Source organism: Anomalospiza imberbis, chromosome 20 (assembly GCF_031753505.1).
Source record: "Anomalospiza imberbis isolate Cuckoo-Finch-1a 21T00152 chromosome 20, ASM3175350v1, whole genome shotgun sequence".
Lineage (NCBI taxonomy): Eukaryota > Metazoa > Chordata > Aves > Passeriformes > Viduidae > Anomalospiza > Anomalospiza imberbis.
Window position 1 is genome coordinate 1,700,528 of NC_089700.1, and position 18,133 is coordinate 1,718,660.

Consider the following 18,133-nt stretch of genomic DNA (forward strand, 5'->3'; position numbering starts at 1 on the left):
CCTTCATGAAAGTTAAAGTACCTCATACTCCCAAAGATTTACAAAACATGAAAAGAGAAATATGTTTCAAAATGCATTAGTTCAATTTTGAAAAACTGCTGCACAGAGACACAGAACAATATTGCCTGGGGCCTGGGTTATTACTACTCAGCCTCCAGAACAGTATTTGCCTCATAAAGTAATATTCCAGAATGTACTAAGCAATTTTTGTCATCTTGAAAGCTATCACTTGCAACATTTTATCCATTTAAGTCAATAGTCCATTAGAAATTCTAATTGAAAGTTCAATACTCTGCTTGGAATCTTACAATAGAGGTTGTCTTTGGAAAGCCATTTAAAGTCTTAATCTCTTTATCATTTGGTATTTTGAAGCCTAACTTTGTTCTTGTTAGGCAGATCAATGGCATTAATTTACAAAATGGGGGAAAATGTCACCCTTCATCCTTTAAATCTCAGTGCGGCGAAGAGCAGCGTAAGCGAATCCGACCGTTGCTCTCCCATATTAGCAGAAAACGGTGCCATGGGAGGTTTGACCTACAAATTTTAATTACTGCATGAAAAATTCAGTTTCTGGAGATGAATAGAGACTTGAGGAAAAGCAGAAGTCCACCTTCTGAGTGACTGCAGAGCTTAACTCTTCAAAGGCTGCGGTGGTGAATGGAGCAGCATGTGTACCTTCAATAGGCAATGGCTGCAAGGTGCAGGATCAAACTGCACAAGCAGTGGAAGAAAGGAAAAGGATTTCACCTACAAAGGAGCTTTATGGGTGTCCAAAATAGACGGACACTGACACCGTCCTCTAGGGCACAAATGTGGTGAGAATTTGTTTTGAAATGTCCCCGACTTTGAGATAACTTTCCGGCTGCTGAGTTCACTGGTAGGGAAGTTGGGGCTTTGCAGAAATCCATGAAAGCTCTGCCATGGTATCAGCAAAGGAGGATTTCACCTGTGCTCTTTGCCTCCAGTGCCAGGCAAACAGCATGTAACAATGCCAGGTGTTTTGAACCAGAGTTCAACTCCAAATCAGCACAGGGAGGAGTCAAATCCTAAAACTGATCCATGGAGCACTACCAAAGAATGGCTCAGCTTAACGTTAGCAAGACTAGGGACTTCCATAGGCAGCTCCAGAAAAACCCCTCAGGTTATACACATTGAGACACTCCACAATTTACTCCTTGTAATGCAACACAGCAAAACAACTGTGCTGCTCTGCAGGTGACACAGGTTCGAGGTCACAGCTGGAATTTCTTCATTCCAGACCCCATGGCTATTTGGGCTACTGTAACGTGGGATAGATAGAAAATTCTCCTGCTTATCTACATCAGAAATTAAGGACTTGGATCTCTCTTTCAATAATGGTTATGTTAATGGTAGGAGGAGACAGAGAGACAAAAATTAAGGAGAGTAAAAGAACCCCAGAGCTGTGGCTGACTCAGGGTGTCAGAAAGCACATTTAAATGATTTGTGTGTGTGTATTAGAGACAGAGGGATAGGCAGAAACAGCTAATTCCAGTTCTTTACCTGCTTTTTACATCCTCCCAGACACACCCTGCTTCAGCACAACTTGGTATCAACACCATGAACTTCTTTGTGGTGTAGTGGCTCTGGTCCCCCACCTTAAGAGTTAGAGGGCACCTGGAAAGTTGTGGTGATATTCACAGTCTCTCCTCGGTGTTGCTGCTGTGACATGCTCAGGGCAGGAATCTCATTTACTGGTTTCATGGATCTTTGCAGGCTGTGACTGTGACCCCACTGTGTTGTGTTCTCTGCAAAAGCAGAGCAGGAGCTGTGGGGTGAAGGGAAAGGAAAAGGGAAAAGGGGAAAGGAAGGGAAAAGAACAAAGGGGAAGGGAGCGAGGAAGGGTAAAAGGAAGTATTTCCATGAGAAAACTCAACAGCAAAGCAATGGCCAGGTAAGGAGAGGACATGAGCTCCTCCTGGAAGTTCTGATATATCACCTCAGGAGGTATTTCTTGTATCAGATGAGAACTCAGACTCCTATGACACTTGCACTGCCTCAGCCAATACCATCATTCCCACCTGAAAGAGACTCTTCTTCCCCTGCCAATGCAGTACCCTGGCATTCAAAAAATGATACTGACATAACTACAAGATTTAGTCACCTGGATCACCATTGTAGTAATACAACCTGGAAACCAACCTGAGAATGGTTTATTTACAGGTTTTTGACTTGGTTTAGACTTACCTAATACTAGACTCTTGACTAGAATCCATTTTAATATCATGGAGACTACACAAAATAACATGAGGGATTCAACTTTAATTTCTCTTCCTCTCCTGAGTTCTGAGACTACATGTAGGGACATGAAACAACACTTAAAATCTTCACACTGTATCTTAATAGCAATATTAATTAACACCCAACCATTAGCTTTATGTTCTTTGGTAGAAAACAGCACTGGTCTCTGCTTCACCTCCAGATACTGCCTGAAATTTAAATAAATGTGTTATGGTAGTTAACTATTTGGTGCATTTAGATAATTAGTATTTATTTCCATTTCAAAGTGAAGGATTTCTAATGTAAAAATTTTTCGTCTTTTGAAAATCTCTTAGGTAACAAATTTCTTGTTTCAGGCATTCTTTTAACTATTTCTAGTGAAGAAGGAAAATACTTCTAGGTTGTACAGGTTCACACAATAAAAACCATTTCCATGGTTTGGGATGGTTCTTTAGAAATCACAAAGAAGTTGTTTGGATGGTTTTTTTGCAATGAAAGAGATCATAAGAAAAGCTTGGTATATCTTGAGACTCTACCCCTAAACTGAAAGCCTTAAATACTCCTGGCTTCAAGAATAAATCTCAGTAGTGGCTGAGAACCTCAACTTCAAGGTGCTTCCCAGGGCTCAGAGTTCCCAGTGCTGCCAGGGAGGAAAAATGAGTGTCTCAAGCTGAGCATCCATGAAGAGGCAGAGCCAAAGCCCCAGGTCCTGCCCAGCAAGGCTGGTGGTCTTTATCCACTCTTGGTTCTTGACCAGTAACGTGCTCCACTCCCTGAAATTGGAGACATTTCCCAGCACAGACAAGGTCTTGGAATTAGACCAAAATCTGTCTGTGTGGGAAGGGTTAAAACAACCTGAGCAGTGAAACCCCTGCAGTTATCTCATAAGCCAGCGCTTTTAGACAAATTGAGCAAAATAGTCCTTTCAGCTCAGCAGGCACATGACTCCCTGCACAAAGGAGTCCTTCTAGAAATCCCATGAATACCCCCATTATCCCAAGGATTGAGCACAGAGCCACACATTTCACGCCCACTGCCACCTGTGATTAGCTTTTTTACAGTTATTATGGAGTACTTTGATGGTGATGATTGTTTAAAGGCCTCAACAAGCCTGCTAATGTGACTTGAGGACTTGACTCCTTTTCATTCCTTGGTTGCTCCAGCTATCACTCTAATTTACTTTAGGCAGAGGGACAATAAAAAAAAAATCTACTCGGAGAAATCACTTAGCATAAAATTGATTCAGTCTCTTAAAGAAACGCATGCCAGGATCCCATGTTAAAGTAAATTAGATATATGATCAAACAAATCTAACAGTCACTTGAGGCCTGGACTCCTGTGTAGCACCTTAAATTTTAACAGAATCAGCCAAAGAAAAACAAAGGAAGATGCACATAGCAGCTCCACCAATTGGTTTGCCTGGAACTTTCCTCTGCTCTGCTCGGTATTTAACGGTGCAAATGTGAAGAAAGATGTTGGCTTCAGGGAAAATGTATTCATTTTGCAAGAAGTGCTTCCAGAATGGATCATATTGTACGACTCAATGCAAAATAAAGGGACACCAGGGGAGCAGTAAAGCAGACTGGAGTGCGTGTGAGGAAACGAGGGCTCCAGCGGTGAAGGACGGGAAGGGGATGGATGAGGATGGATGAGGATGTCTGTGTTCTCACAGAGAGCTCGTGTTGATCATAGTCTGGCAGCTCAGAGAGGCATGAAGGGGTACATGCAGAAGAAGTAACTAACAGCAGTGTGTAACTTCTCCCAGTTTTCCCCTCCTGTTTACTGCATATGCTCAGTGAAGTGTTCAGCTGTAGCTGTCAGTACCTACTACTCCAAGCAGCTCTCCAGTTTCACACTTGCACATCCCTGCTGAGACCCAGGGCACATTTCTTTTTTGTTTTCAAGGCAATTCCAGAGGTAAAGGCCCAGGATGTACTCAAGGAGCTCACAGAGTCATCCATCACAACTGTTTTTCTGAAACTAAAAATAGATTTATCATTCTGTCCTTGCCATTCTGTGCTGCCACCACAACCCATGGTTAGATGCCCCTGCTGCCCAAATTGCAGGATCTGTCCTGGGAAGCCGGTGAATACAACCCAGAGACAGAACTGCTTACAGTGCCCAAGCTGACTGACCTCTGCCTCCACAGGGGAGCAAACACCATTCCCTTAATTTAAAACCAATCATCAACATTCCCTTTTAAGCTTGTCACCAATACCAGCATAATGCAATGCAATTTATCAGATCCCTGAGATTTGGTAACAGGAATGTGCTGCTGCCCTTCTGTAAGCAGGATGGCTTCAGAAACATAAAGGAGCTGCTTTACTTTAAGAGTCATTGCTGTTCTGCCCCAGCAGAAACCCCAGCTTCCCAACATCCCAGCTGGTGGAATTACATCTGCAACAAGTCTTTAAAGTTTGTGGTTTTTTAGAGAAACGGAGAGCAACAGAGGAACAGAAGTAGTTTTGGCTTTCAGAGTAGGGGAAAAAAGATGAAAAGATTATACATCTTTGCTGGGGCCTAAACAAGAAGACTCAAGGTGTGGCCATCCCGTGCTGATGAGCACATTGCTGACCTTTTGGGTTCTTTGTATTCACTCACACCCATTTGTAAAAATCAAGGTAAACCAATTTGCAGTAAATTTGTGAAAACTGGTTTAGTGCCTTTCTTTGTTCTCCTGGTTCCAACCTCCTTGGGTCTGTACCCTGATGATTTTAGCTGTAAATTTATTAAACCACTGCCTTCCTGAGGCTTGGTGATTTAATCTCCTAGGCTCACCTCCATGGAACAAGTGTGTCACTGTAACACCAAATCTGATGGCACAGTGACGCACCTTAAGAAGGAGAAAAAAATCAAACCACAAGAATAAACTGATAGAACTTAAGTTTTTGAAAAACCAGCAATATTATGAACTGGCTTCCAATGCAGCCCCATAAACATGTTTGTGTGCTGTGATCAATACAGAAGGTACAACTGGGCTGGGAAGGGCAGGAACAGGAACACCTTTGAATCCACTGGTGCAAAACACCTTATGACTTCAAGAGACGATCCAGAAACTCACTCATTCAGATCTTCTCTCTGCTCCTTCTCCTGGTAGAAATGGCACAGCTAGCTGGCTGTGCTTCTGTTTAGTCTTAATCAAAAACACTTTCCAAAAAGTGCTATGGATTTGTGTGGAGAAGCTGATGGAGTTGTGAGATCTAGATGAAGCTTTAAGAAGTTACCAAGGTGCAGTCCCTCTCTTCTGCTATGGCTCTTGAATTTGACATGTCTAAAAAGATGCCAGTGTATGTTCAGTTTTCCCCTAAATTATGGCACCAGTAAGATCCTTTACATAGAGACCTGTTTCCTGATAATTTTAATACTCAATGAGTCCTTATCTACTAGGAAATTTGGCTGAAATATATCTTTATGTTTCAGAGCCCTTGTGGAAATTAGAACACAGCCAGAGAGTGTGATCACTTTGCCTTTGCTTCCACAGGAATATCAAATATCACTCACTCCCTGTCCTTCACCCTGCAGGTCCGGTCTCATGTCTCTGTGTTCACACCTTTAAATGGGGTGGCTGAGCAGCCACAGAGCTGCTGCTCCATTTCATGGGTGCCTGGCTGTGGGACACAGCAGGGAAAGGAAGAGGCACCCTCATCTTCCCAGGAATTCAGTGCTTGGTCAGCACCATTCCTGCTTGGCTTCCTTAATGAACACGGCTTTAATTGTGCTGGAACAGTTCCTATTAATGTAATAACACTTGCATTTGCACAAGGGCTGTGTCACATTTATCATGAGGGGAGGATGTGTACAGGCAGCAGCATTTCCATTAACAGCCCACACATGATGCTCTCCTGAGTTTCTGTGGAAACAGTTTAATCCAATTTGTCTTCCTGAAGTTCTGGTCTCTCACAAGACATAACCCCCTTTTCCTGCTTCCAGGGATTGTGCTGCTTGGCACAGCCATCAATCTCTTCCAGGACTGGCAGTCCAGGCTAATTCAAGGAGAATATCTGTATTTGGTGATAAAAGACAACAAAGACTCTATTTCTTCAGGTTAAAACCCAGTTCCATTATAATTCAGTGGGAGTTTTGCCACTGACTTCAAAGGGCCAGAAGGCTCCCCTGGCCATGTCCTGGGAGAGCAACATGATCCTAGCCGTGTCCAGGGGCTGGAAAGAATGGCTCCTTCTGGAGCAAAACTTCTTCAAGTTTAAAGCTGATCTTTCATTAGAGGGCACAAGGTCTGGCACTTCCTAAAAATACACCAAATAACTGTATCACTGGAGAATTTTAAAAGAGCTGTTATTTTATGCCCTAGTCATTTCAAAGCAGATTGGGTTAGTCTGGCAACAGCAATTTCTAAAGGAGTAACATGAAATATTTAAAGATTTATAGAACAAGTGGCCCACTTAGGGGCTCATCTAAGTTTTACTAAACATCGCTGGTTATGCCTTGCTGTGTCAGCAAAAAGAAGCTGAGATTTAAATAAATAAAACCTAGTAGCATGTAATAACAGACAGTAAAAAAAAATAAGATACATCAAGTTACTACTGAAAGGAATATCGAGCTCTAAGTGATCTCTGTACAAATGACTCTGCTTGTTTCTGCAGATGAACAGGAGACAGCTTTAATCTCCAGGCTGCATGTTATTTAACTAAGCTGAAATTGTTTTCAGTGATGTGAAGTGCATCCACTAAAGATAATGATCCCATTTTGGATTGACTTTATTTTTTTAACAAAGGGGGACAGGTGGATATACTGAGCAGAAATGTTTTTCATTAACTGCAGCGAATCATCACGGTGCCTCGTTCCATGAAATACAAATTTGTGATATTCCTGACAACTGTTTCTTGTTGCTGTCTTGCCTTCTCATCAGTGTGTTATGGCCTGCTTAGGAAAGGATTTACTCCAGAAATGTAGAATTTGTCCCTGGAGTTAAATCAGCCACCCACGCCAAACCCAGTGGGCCGAACCTTCACCTCCAGAAAATGACCCTGAATTATATTGCAGATTTATCTGCACTGAGAATTCATTCCAATTCCTTTCAGTTCAGAGAGTCATTTTAGGTAACTGCTTAGGTGGATACTCCAAACCTGAAAGGGCAGGGTTAATTATTTCCCTAGATTAGCAAGGACTGCTTCAGAGAATGAGCCCCCTCTGCTTCAGAGCTGACCATGAATTAGAGAAGGGCTGGGGGTGACGGCTCCTTTTCTGGGTTACCCCTATTCCTCCTGCTCTGCTGATGTATGAAAGCATGCAAGGACATTTGAAGCTAAATTTCAAAAGTTTTCACAGCAGACAAAGACAACAGCCCCCTGAACCTGCTACTTCTGCATCTTCACATGTCTCCTCTCCCAGTTCTGCTTCCCACACAATATTTGGCTGGTGACATCAGCTGTACCTCGATGGCCTGTCAGATTGTGCCCAAAATTGTAATTTTTCAAGGTGGAGAAGCAGAACCACAATGGAATACCACATCTGGACAATGATGTGCAGTGTGCAGGAAATGTTTCAGATGTCACAATTCCTCATTTCCATGTAGGATGGAGAGCACAAACCTGCAAGGCTCAGTGTTTCCTTGTGGAGTGAGCAAAGGTCTCACAGTTGCACTTCAGTCACCTGCACAACCAGTTATTGCCAGGTACAATCTGTGAGTTTAAAGTGAAACCTGTTTTCTCTGCCTTGAGCAATCTGACAGATCAGTGATTGAACAAAGCCCCCAGTACAACTTTTCCTTCTAAATGCCAGAGGCCTGCTCATACCAGTTTGAGGTTATTTGTTCATACTCAGCTTTCATGTATTTCAATGTAAGAATGAGAAATTGGCAGTAATTAGTGACTCATTAGATCAGGTGGCCTAAAGCTGAATTTGGGCCCTTTTAATCCCTGGAGAGAAGCTGTCAGATAAAGCTCAGAACTTCAGCAGAACTGAAGTGGTATTATGGCAATCCTAATGAATGGGCAGCCCCAAGTGCACTGGGCACCCAGGGCCACAGAGGCAGATGGACCATGCAGCACCTGTGGTGCACCATTAATAACCTTCCTAAATTGCTGTGAGCCCCTGAATCCACTGCCAGTGCCTGGATTTTCACTATCCTGCCTGAGAGCCCCTCTGCAAGAGTTTCAGCTCCCTGATGTCCCTCTGTGCCAGATGATTTTCTGACCCTTTTGCAGGATGCACAACATGGGGCTTTGGCATTTGACTCTGAGCACTACCACAGCAACAACCTCCGTGCTAGGTGACAAATTGTTGGCAACATCCACAGGGAAGGAAATCCTCTCCTGGCTCTTGTCAGAGTGGCTATTTTAGCTTTGCCAACAGAGCACTGACAAGAGGATCAGAGGTTCTTCTAATGCCATCTCGTCTTTGCAGGTTAATTTATGCCTTGTTCTTTATGCCTGTTTAGTTAAGGACATGCTGCAGGTATGGAGAGAAAAATGTCACAGAAACACCACCTGGCTCCTCTGCTTTGATCCGGCTGACAAATGCCAGAACCTTTGAACAGCAGGTTGCTAAATAATAAACAGACCATGTCTTTAAAAACACCTGGTGCTTGCTAAAAATGGTCATTTTGTACCTGGTTAGTGCCTGGCACAGGCGCCAAGCTCAAAGGCAAAAGGCTCCCCTTTCCCTCCCCTGCCCACCAAACAGAACACCAACAAGCAGAAGACACAACAACTACTCAACTAGGTGTAGTGAAAGGTTAGGATTCAGCCTACCAGCCACAAGGAACATGAGGAACAACAGCAAAGCCCCTTTCTGAGTGGAAAAACTTCAGGAAAGGGAAGAGAAAATAAATAAACAAGGATGAAAGAAATGCCCAGTGGCAACCATTTTCAGTGTGACCTAGTGAGCTTTCAACTTCAAACCAGTCAGATCAAGAGCTTCCCAGCGGCGTCACCCAGGGATCTGTCACTCACACATCAACCTCGCTCACTCTGCCTTGTCTCACGCAGACACGCTGCCAGATACAGAAATATCACGGCCTTCTTGCATGACAAGGAAAACAAAACAACACAAAACCCCCTCGGCCCAACAGCCCTGGTGAAGCCCGAGAGCACTGACAAGCTGTGACCCCATTGTCCACAAAAGGGCAACGTCACCAGGCAGAGCAGGGAGGATGCAAACAGAATGGTAATGGGGAAACCATCTGCTATTAAAATTCAACTCAGGCCAGAGCCTTCCAGTGAGCCCTTCCCACTGAGAGACGATGAGGCTGGGATTTACTGAGAGGAAGCAAGAGCTGCCCTGGGTGCTTTGCAAAGGGAAAGCATCTTCTTTCAGTTCATCATCTCGGTTCTGAGCAACTTACGGTGTTATTGGGGTGGGTGTGGGGCAAAACGGCTGCACCTCCACTATTGCAGCTCTGAGGGTACAGTGTTAGACACCCTCAGCCTGACAGCTTGGAAAGGAACCCAGAAGTTAAAGACTAATATTTTTAGGGAAGGACAAGAAGCAGATCAGAAAGAAAGATGTCACTACAGTTAAGGCATCAATATCTGACTGAATGTAATTCTACAAAATAGCTCTAAGTGACCCATGTAATCAACATTTCAATTAGGTTTCAATGCAATAATTTACCCAGAGCAGCCACACAGTAACTACACCTATTTTTGTCCAATCCATTTCTACCATATTAAAGGTTAGAAGAGTTCATGGAGTCTGAAGACATCCATTAGGAAAATATCTCAAGTATTTAGTGTATAAACTTGGCACTTATGGCCTGAAATAGGGATAGGCAGTGCTGATGAATCCTTGGCAGTTTCCTTGTTCAAGACAGATGAAGAACTCTGTAATTTCAGACTGATGCTGAACACTCTGCCTTTTTCATGAATCTCTTAAACCAAGGAGTGAAAAATGGGCAGACATCCTCATATTTTCAACAGTTTATACAGCCTCTTGCACACACTGTAAGTAGACTCAATAACAAGTGAGTAACAGCCACTCTCTAATAGAAAGTGAGACATTTTTCATCCAGCTATTTGTTACCAATCTTTGAACTTACTACTTTCAAACCCTTGCTCACCAGCCATCGGACAAGTTTAATTTGAAAATTAACAAGTATTTTGAAAGCATTTACAAAAAAGCTAATATTGCACCTATGAACTTCCAGCATGACTGCAGAGGACATACTGGTGACACAAGGTGTAAATCATCCTCCATTTCTGGACAAAATGACACCGAGTCAACACCATCATCCAGTTATTACTGGGAAAGAACACCACATCTGACTCTTAGCTCCAGGCAAAGGCTGCACATGAAGCCATTGGATGATTTGGAAATACATTTGCATCAATGACATTCCTAAAACAACCATACAGGTGTTTCATGGCAATATTTCCAGAAAGAACCTCCCAGGGTGGCCACAGAAGTGTGTATTTTTACATAGCATCTGCAACATCTTCCAAGGTGATGCTCCACATCTTTAAGCGTGTCTGAGAGTCACCTGCTTAGACAGTAGAAAGGACACCACATGACAGGTCATGGGTGAGAAATACCCAGAACAGTGCACAAAGGCTGGAATATGTCCTCCTAAGGCCTTCAGAGAGCTGGCAATGGCACAGTAATGAGCTGAGGGGTTCGTTAGCGTGGCATCTGCAGAGAGCCAGAAACGCATGGGCAGCCATGCTACTTCCTGCAGGGAGTTTGTTGCCAGACAAGAGAAATGCAGCCTAGCTTGGCTCAGCTGGCTCTAATGCCCAGGCTTGCAAGTGAGCCTGTTCTGGAGCAGCCTGGTAGGCCCTGGCAGAGCCTGGTGGGGATGTGGGGCCTGGTGGGGCTGTAGGGCCTGGTGGGACTGTGGGGCCTGGCGGGGGTGTGGGGCCTGGCGGGGCTGTAGGGCCTAGCAGGGCTGCGGGGCCCGGCGGGGCTGTAGGGCCTGGTGGGGCTGTGGGGCCTGGCGGGGCTGTGGGGCCTGGCGGGGCTGTAGGGCCTGGTGGGGCCTGGCGGGGCTACAGGACCTGGTGGGGCTGTAGGGCCTGGTGGGGCCTGGTGGGGCTGTAGGGCCTGGTGGGGCTGCAGGGCCTGGCAGGGCCTGGCAGGGCTGTGAGGCCCGGCGGGGCTGTGAGGCATGGCGGGGCTGTGAGGCCCGGCGGGGCTGTGAGGCCCGGTGGGGCTGTGAGGCCCGGCGGGACTGTGAGGCCCGGTGGGGCTCCGGGGCCTGGCGGGGCTGTGAGGCCTGGTGGGGCTGTGAGGCCTGGCGGGGCTGTGAGGCCTGGCGGGGCTGTGAGGCCCGGTGGGGCTGCGGGGCCTGGCGAGGCTGCAAGGTCTGGTGGGGCCTGGCAGGGCTGTGTCTGGTGGGGCCTGGTGGGGCTGCAGACCTGGCATGCCCCACACGCCGGTGGCGGCCTGGCGGAGACTCCGCCATCTCCCCAAGCCAGCTGCCAGTGGAGAAGTGGCCCCGAGCGTCTCCCACCAGTTGGCAAACAAACGAGACATCGTGTGTGTGCAGTTCAAGCTGTGTTGCCAAATTCTAATAGAACGAGAGTTTCTGTAATCCCGAAAAGGGGCTATGTGATCCTTGGAAACAAGATGCTCTTGTCTGGCCTTCCATTCATTTTGTAAAACATGTTAAGTTTAATTTCAGTGCTTGGAGCTGCAGCTGGCCGAGGAGCAAAATCACATTCATGTGTTAAAAAAAGAACTGGAAAGGGATGCAAGCTGCTAAATTTTGATACTGATCTGCAGCCAGCCTCCAGAGGGTGGCTCGGTCAGGACTTCTGTGCTTTTTCCACTAAACAAGCAAAATATGACTCCATTTTTTACAATCATAAAACCAGATTTTCTGTCATTGCTTTTTCTGAGTGTAGGTAATATGCAAAATTAAACATGTTTGCTTTCCAGTGAAAAACATCCGTGCCCCACACCCCTCTCTCTCCTCAGTTCTTCATCTTAGCAGTTCCAGCCAATTCCCCCTGCTGCTGCACCAGCTGCAGAATTGGACTTTCAGGGCAGGAATTTCAGGAATGAAGAAATACCTGGTGTCATTCAAAGCAGCCAAGTAGAGGATCCCTGACTGATGAGACATTTTCTTCTCATAGCTACTGACCTCCTATGCTCACCCCTCCAACTTCCCAGGCAATATTAATTACACCATTTCCACTATTACTTACACTATTTCCAAACCCACTGGGTCAAATCCTGATCACAGGAACTGAAACAGGCAGAGGAATGTGCCATCTTGCCAGTCACCAAATGAGATGTGCTGGGGAAACACAGCTCAAACTCATTGTCAAACCCACACCAGGCTGTAGGGCAACCACAACCACCAGCCAGGGACGAATTAACAACCACTCTCCCAATTCTTACTGCCTTTTGAGGTCACCCTGTGATCTCAGACCCTTTGGAATCTGATGCAGGGCCCACTCCAACCTTTGTGAGTCTTTCCAGAGAGCTGAACAAGCCCTGGTACAAATCCCTGTGAGTTCCTCATGTGTCAGCCTAATCCAATGAAATGAAACTTTGCTTTACCCCAGCTGCCAGGTAACGTCCCGCCTGTGAGGGTCTTACTTTGGTACAGATCCCTCACGTTTCCTATACTCCAAGAGTCGCTTACTTTTAACACAAAATCACTTGTTTATTAAAAGTGTCCATTTGCAGCAAAGGAACACTTTAAAAATTCCCATTAAACTGAGAACCATGGGGCTTGAAGCCAAATTAATTCTCCTACACCAAGTTAGAAATGATCTCCTAAATGTTATGATGCCTGCCATGTTTGGTTTCTATATTTATACCTCAGGCATACAGTTACTGACAAAACTAAAGGCATTGATACGATCTCTCTCAGAAAGCAAGAATTCCCCTGAAAGAAAACAGACTGCAGGATTTTACAGTGTTGGAAATCTGAATATCTACTGAATGTAGACAGAAAATATTTTTAAAGCCAAATAGTCAAGATCTAAAAGCCTTTGGAACTGCTCAAAATTTGTTAATGAATTTTATATTGCTGGCTTGTTAATAGATCAAGAGACTCAAGGGAGAGAAGCTTCTGGAATAAAATCTAGTATGGACAGAAAAAAGGGGAAAGAGGGAAAGGAAGAGGCTGAGGCAACAGCAGAGGCTGAAGTGAGAAGTCAGCTCATAAGCTGGACCTCAGAGGGGATGGACTTTTCCTGTGCATCTGCCTCGCTGCCCCGGGTAACCAGAGGGACTCTCCCACCAACAAATCACTTTTCTGGGAAACACCTTCTCCCCAGGCAAGACCTCCACACTGCTGCCAGCAGTGAAAGGCCCATGCAGGGCAGTGGCACCAGGATCTCATCCTCAAAAAAGCAGCTTTTCCTTCCACTTGTTTCACTAATGAGCATTCTGGCCAACACTGTTGTCCCAAGGCTGAGCACATTCCTGGCCAGTGTTCAGTTTTACTCCACTATACTCATACCCTCAAATCTAGATTCCATTTTCCAGCTCCTGCACACCTTGTTTCACGTGTTTTCTGAGTGTTAAAGGTGTCACAGTATTTTCCATCACTGCTGTACAATAGTGAGTAGTTCAAAGATCTGGCTGAAATGCCATTTTCCCCACTATATTCAGAGCACAGACAAAATCTTTCCTTCTATTTGAAATATTATTTTTCAAGTTCTCATAAAGGCCATAAACATAATTTTTTTTTAGGTAACAGAAATTCAACTCTCTGAGACATCCGATTTCTCATCTAGTCATATATTTCATGTTATATTTGGGTATCATTTACCTGTGTCAGCATGCTGAATGTCTGTGAGTTTTCTACACTTCACACATCTCTGATGCCATGGTCTGACTGTAAGAGCTCCTTCAACCCACTGACAGCACTCGAGTGAAAGTGGCAACAGGGCTTAAATTTTTGTTTAATCCTTTTGTTAAAAACCATTCACAATGACAAACAGAGGAGACAAGGAGGCTTCATTCCCATAGTGGAAACTATCTAAAATCCCATGACACTGGAGCTATTCTGGACCTCTGAAGATGCTTTTGTTTGGATTCTTGCCTTCTTTCCAACCACTCCATCTTTTCTTGCTGGACACTGCTCCACAGCTTGCAAACAGAGATGCTTCTTCCCATCTTATTTCCTCTGTTGCTTCAAGCATTCATTTTACTTATTCTTGCTGGGAAGTGTTTGGGGCTGAACTAGAAAACGATAAACTCTTCTTCATCTTAAAAACACTTAAGTGGCTTGTAGGCTAGCTTAAAAAGCCCTAACATTGCCATCTCAAACCCTGAACCTAGCCTGAGATCACATGCATACCTTTATTAAATATAAAATGCAGGACTAAAATATCAGCTAAAAAGGGTGGCTCTGGCACCAAGGCCAGGAACTCTCAGCAAACTTAGCTTCAGTACACTCAGAGCACCCAGAGATTGCCAGGGGTGGGTGTTCTCTAAGCTTCCTCCACTTGTAAATAATGTATTGCTGGAGCAGAATGTTCTGAACAGAAATACACAATTTTGATTGACACCTGCAATACAGCAACTTCTTGAAGAAGTACTATTTCTCTGCTCTGTGGATTGATGTCTCTAGAACCCCAAAATATGGCAACCTGCCTCATCCTTACCATGTCTCATCATCTCTGGAATTCTCTTGTCAGTGTTGCTTCCTAACTCCACTGCCCAGTGCACACATCAGAGAAGCAGAACACATAGTAAAGTGCAAGAGGTAAATAGTTGCTAGGTTTTATCACAAATAAATTTTAGCCTGATTGTGAAAAATATTTTATCTCTGTGTGGTATATTTGACACCTAACCAACAGCTAGCACATGGTAAGACCCTAGTATTTGGGGACCCTGCATTCCAATGACATAAAACATTTAGTCCTGAGGTTTCCCTCCAAGCCTTAATGAATAAAAGTGTGGTCTAAAAAAATGAGATCCTGTATGTGATTTTGTACACCTCAGGGTCATCTGTGGTTGGATGCAGGGGTGTAATTCAGGACCATCTCATTTCAGGTTAATGTAAAACATGGAGCTGGGAGGACGAAGTAACTAAGAATAGAATCTTTTTAAGCAGCAGTTCAGTCAATCCTTTTAAACTTTACTGGGGATTTACTTCAGGAGAAGCTTATTTGTGTGGTGACCAGATCTCTGCAAAACCCTAGCTTCAGATGATGAAACATGGGATAGGTTGAACACATCTTTTGTTGAACACGTGCCAAAGAACATGTAGATTTGACCTGATTAATATTTTCAGATAGAAGACATGCGCAGGCTGATAACAGTGCAAAGTTTTGACCTCAGCTACCAAAGCACATTTGCTGACTTTGGCTGACTTTCTCTTTCAGATTTGGAGCTTGAAGCCCAACATAGGTTGAATGTATACAAAGTAAAAGTGGGAAAAAAATAATATTTGCACAGAACTCTGCAAACTGACCCTTACTCAGCTCTAATGAGAACATAATGGTTTATCCAGCTGCACAAAACAGAGGCAAGAAGCATAAGAGGAATGCCACTGCTTTCTTAATTTTTAAAGATGTGTTTGGACTTCGGCACACATGGGAGATTTTTTTTTCCTGAATGCATGCATATACACTTCTAAAAGTGCACCACTAGCATTTTAAACCACATTAAAACATCCTTAAGCCAGAATGGAAGGTTTGCTTCCACTGAGAGCAATAAAAAAGAAAGAATACCTACTCATAAGACTGACTTTATAAATCTTGGGATTATCCTGCAGTCTGTGGGGTATCTTCTGTCTAAACTGCCAGCAGCCCCGGGGGGATAGGGATGGATCATCCCTCGCCCCTCCCCAGCAAACAGCCCAAGCCATGATTATTGCGAGCTCTGGGAGACACACTGAGCACTGAGCCGAAATGTTTGTGTGTGTCAGATCAATCTTTTCACTGACCAGGACAGCTGTACTCACAGGGGGACCACCAATCATCCCGCTAGGAACTGCTTCTGTCCTTCAACAGGCAATTAACGTGAGTCCATTACAGCTCCCCCGAGGCCCCCGCGGGGCTGCAAAAGGCATCGACTGAAAGGTCAGAAACCTCATGAGGACAGGCAAGAAGCTGTGCCTGGCGAAATGGAGTGGAAAGCAGTAGCTATTTGTCACCCGCTAGTAATTCAAAAAAAGGGGGGAGGGAGAGGCTTGAAGGGGGTCCAAGGCTTGAGCATAACTGCGAGCACGTGGCAATGGGAACAACAGAAACAGGAGCTGCAGGAGGTTCTTCTGGGACAAAGATTTTATCCAGTGTAGAGGTGGAGGAAGAGCCAACAGACCCCAGCAAACCCCACTCGACCAATTCTACCAAGAAACTGGAAGTGAAGAAGTGCCTAGGCTGATTAATAACCCACAGGAAAGCTCCTGCGTAAGGAGTCCCTGGGGACTGAGGTTCACCACTGACACAAACATTCAGGAGAGAACCAATAAGGAATTAAGTGACCAGAAGCACACAGAGAGTGGCATTCATGAGTACCAACAGCTTTCAAAAAGAACCAACTGCTTCCGTCCAGTGGTGGAAAAGCAACAAACATGGTGGTGTGAAAAATGCATATTATATGGCTCTACGCAGATATTTACTATATGTATTATGCTAGGTTGGAAAGTTATGTTGTATTAACATTTTAATAATATAGTAAATGTAGTTTTGTAAGCTTTAGCAGTTAAAATACAAATTATGTGTGTATTCTTTTAATTAGCTCAAGAAAAGGAGAAGATAATAAAAAATTCTTTGCACAGAGATAACAATTACAGAAACCCATAAATTTTCCAAAGGAGAGGAGTTTATGGTTTTCCTTATCAACGGAAACGAACTTTTTCAAGCTGGACTTAGATTGGAAGGCACCTGGGGATTATAGAAAATTTTTGACACGTACCAGATGGATTTCTTGTTTTAAATAAAACATATGCATATTCATAAAGTGTTTTGTATATGCAACAGATTACCCTTCTTAAGGAGTAAAATTTCTTTTAACAGGGTCCCCCTTTTCCTGGCTTACTTTTGTCCAGAGAGGGGTACCCAGCCCGGGCTGTAACTCTTTGCTGTTATTGTCTCATTAACTGTCCTAACTCTAATTGTGTAACCTTTATTACTACATTTGTATTACTTTTTTTATAACTATTTTATTTTTATTAAACTTTCTAAATTTTTGAAACAAGTGATTGGCGTTTATAACAGTGGCTTGGAGGACCTGTTACAGATTGCTCTCTATTTCTGTTTGAGAGTTCTGGGCAAAACCACAAAATGATTTGGTTGTGGAGGTCTCAGTTGAATCCCTGCACAAACCTCTCCAGGTACACCACCAATCAACCCTGGCAGTTTTCCTATGGAAATGCAATCGTGTGATTGCCAGGTGGGTGACCAAAGGAGGAGAATCAGCCTGTATAGAATATTTAATTTGCACACAAGTGCAAGGAAGACTTAGACTAAATTAGTTCATGCTGTTAATTTGGAATAACTTTCACTCAGTTCACTGGTTAACTTTCACCCACAGCACTCAATGGGAAGTGTTATCACTGTTGCTCTTTCCTGTGATAAGAATATTTCACAGAGATCTGGTAGTACCTGTGCAATCAACAGAACAAGCTGAAATATGGTAAATGTTAACTATGCAACAACAGAACTTAAAAGGTGAACAGCAAGAATCTAAATAGTGAAAAACTGTCAATTTCTTTGGACATGATTTTGAATTATTTGTGTAAATTTTTCTTGATCTACAAAACCTAGACTGCAAAAGAAAAATGGGCAAGAGGAAGAAACAATCAACAAACCATGTGTTGGTTTGTCCTGTCTTCAGCTGACTGTACAGGCCCTGCAAACACCATGAGCTCCACTGCCTGCAGACAGAAACCATGGCAGGCTTTGGCTCTGTCTGCACCATCTCCAACATGTCTTAGATTACGTAAAATTTCTGTGTTCTGCTTTCATGCAAAATAAATTCTGGTGACTGTGTTCTTTGTGGAGAGATGTGCATCATGTGCCCAGATTAT

At 44.0% G+C, this 18,133-nt stretch overlaps 1 protein-coding gene and 1 long non-coding RNA gene across 10 annotated transcripts in view; one reads left to right on the plus strand and one right to left on the minus strand.

The window, feature by feature from the left end:
• AUTS2 (activator of transcription and developmental regulator AUTS2) overlaps window positions 1-18,133 on the minus strand; it is a 785,653-nt gene that overhangs the window by 299,850 nt on the left and 467,670 nt on the right. The window lies entirely within an intron of this gene.
• On the plus strand, window positions 1,799-8,774 carry LOC137485580 (uncharacterized). The gene is made up of 2 exons (XR_011005377.1): window positions 1,799-1,912; window positions 8,636-8,774. It is a non-coding gene; the product is annotated as an uncharacterized lncRNA (long non-coding RNA).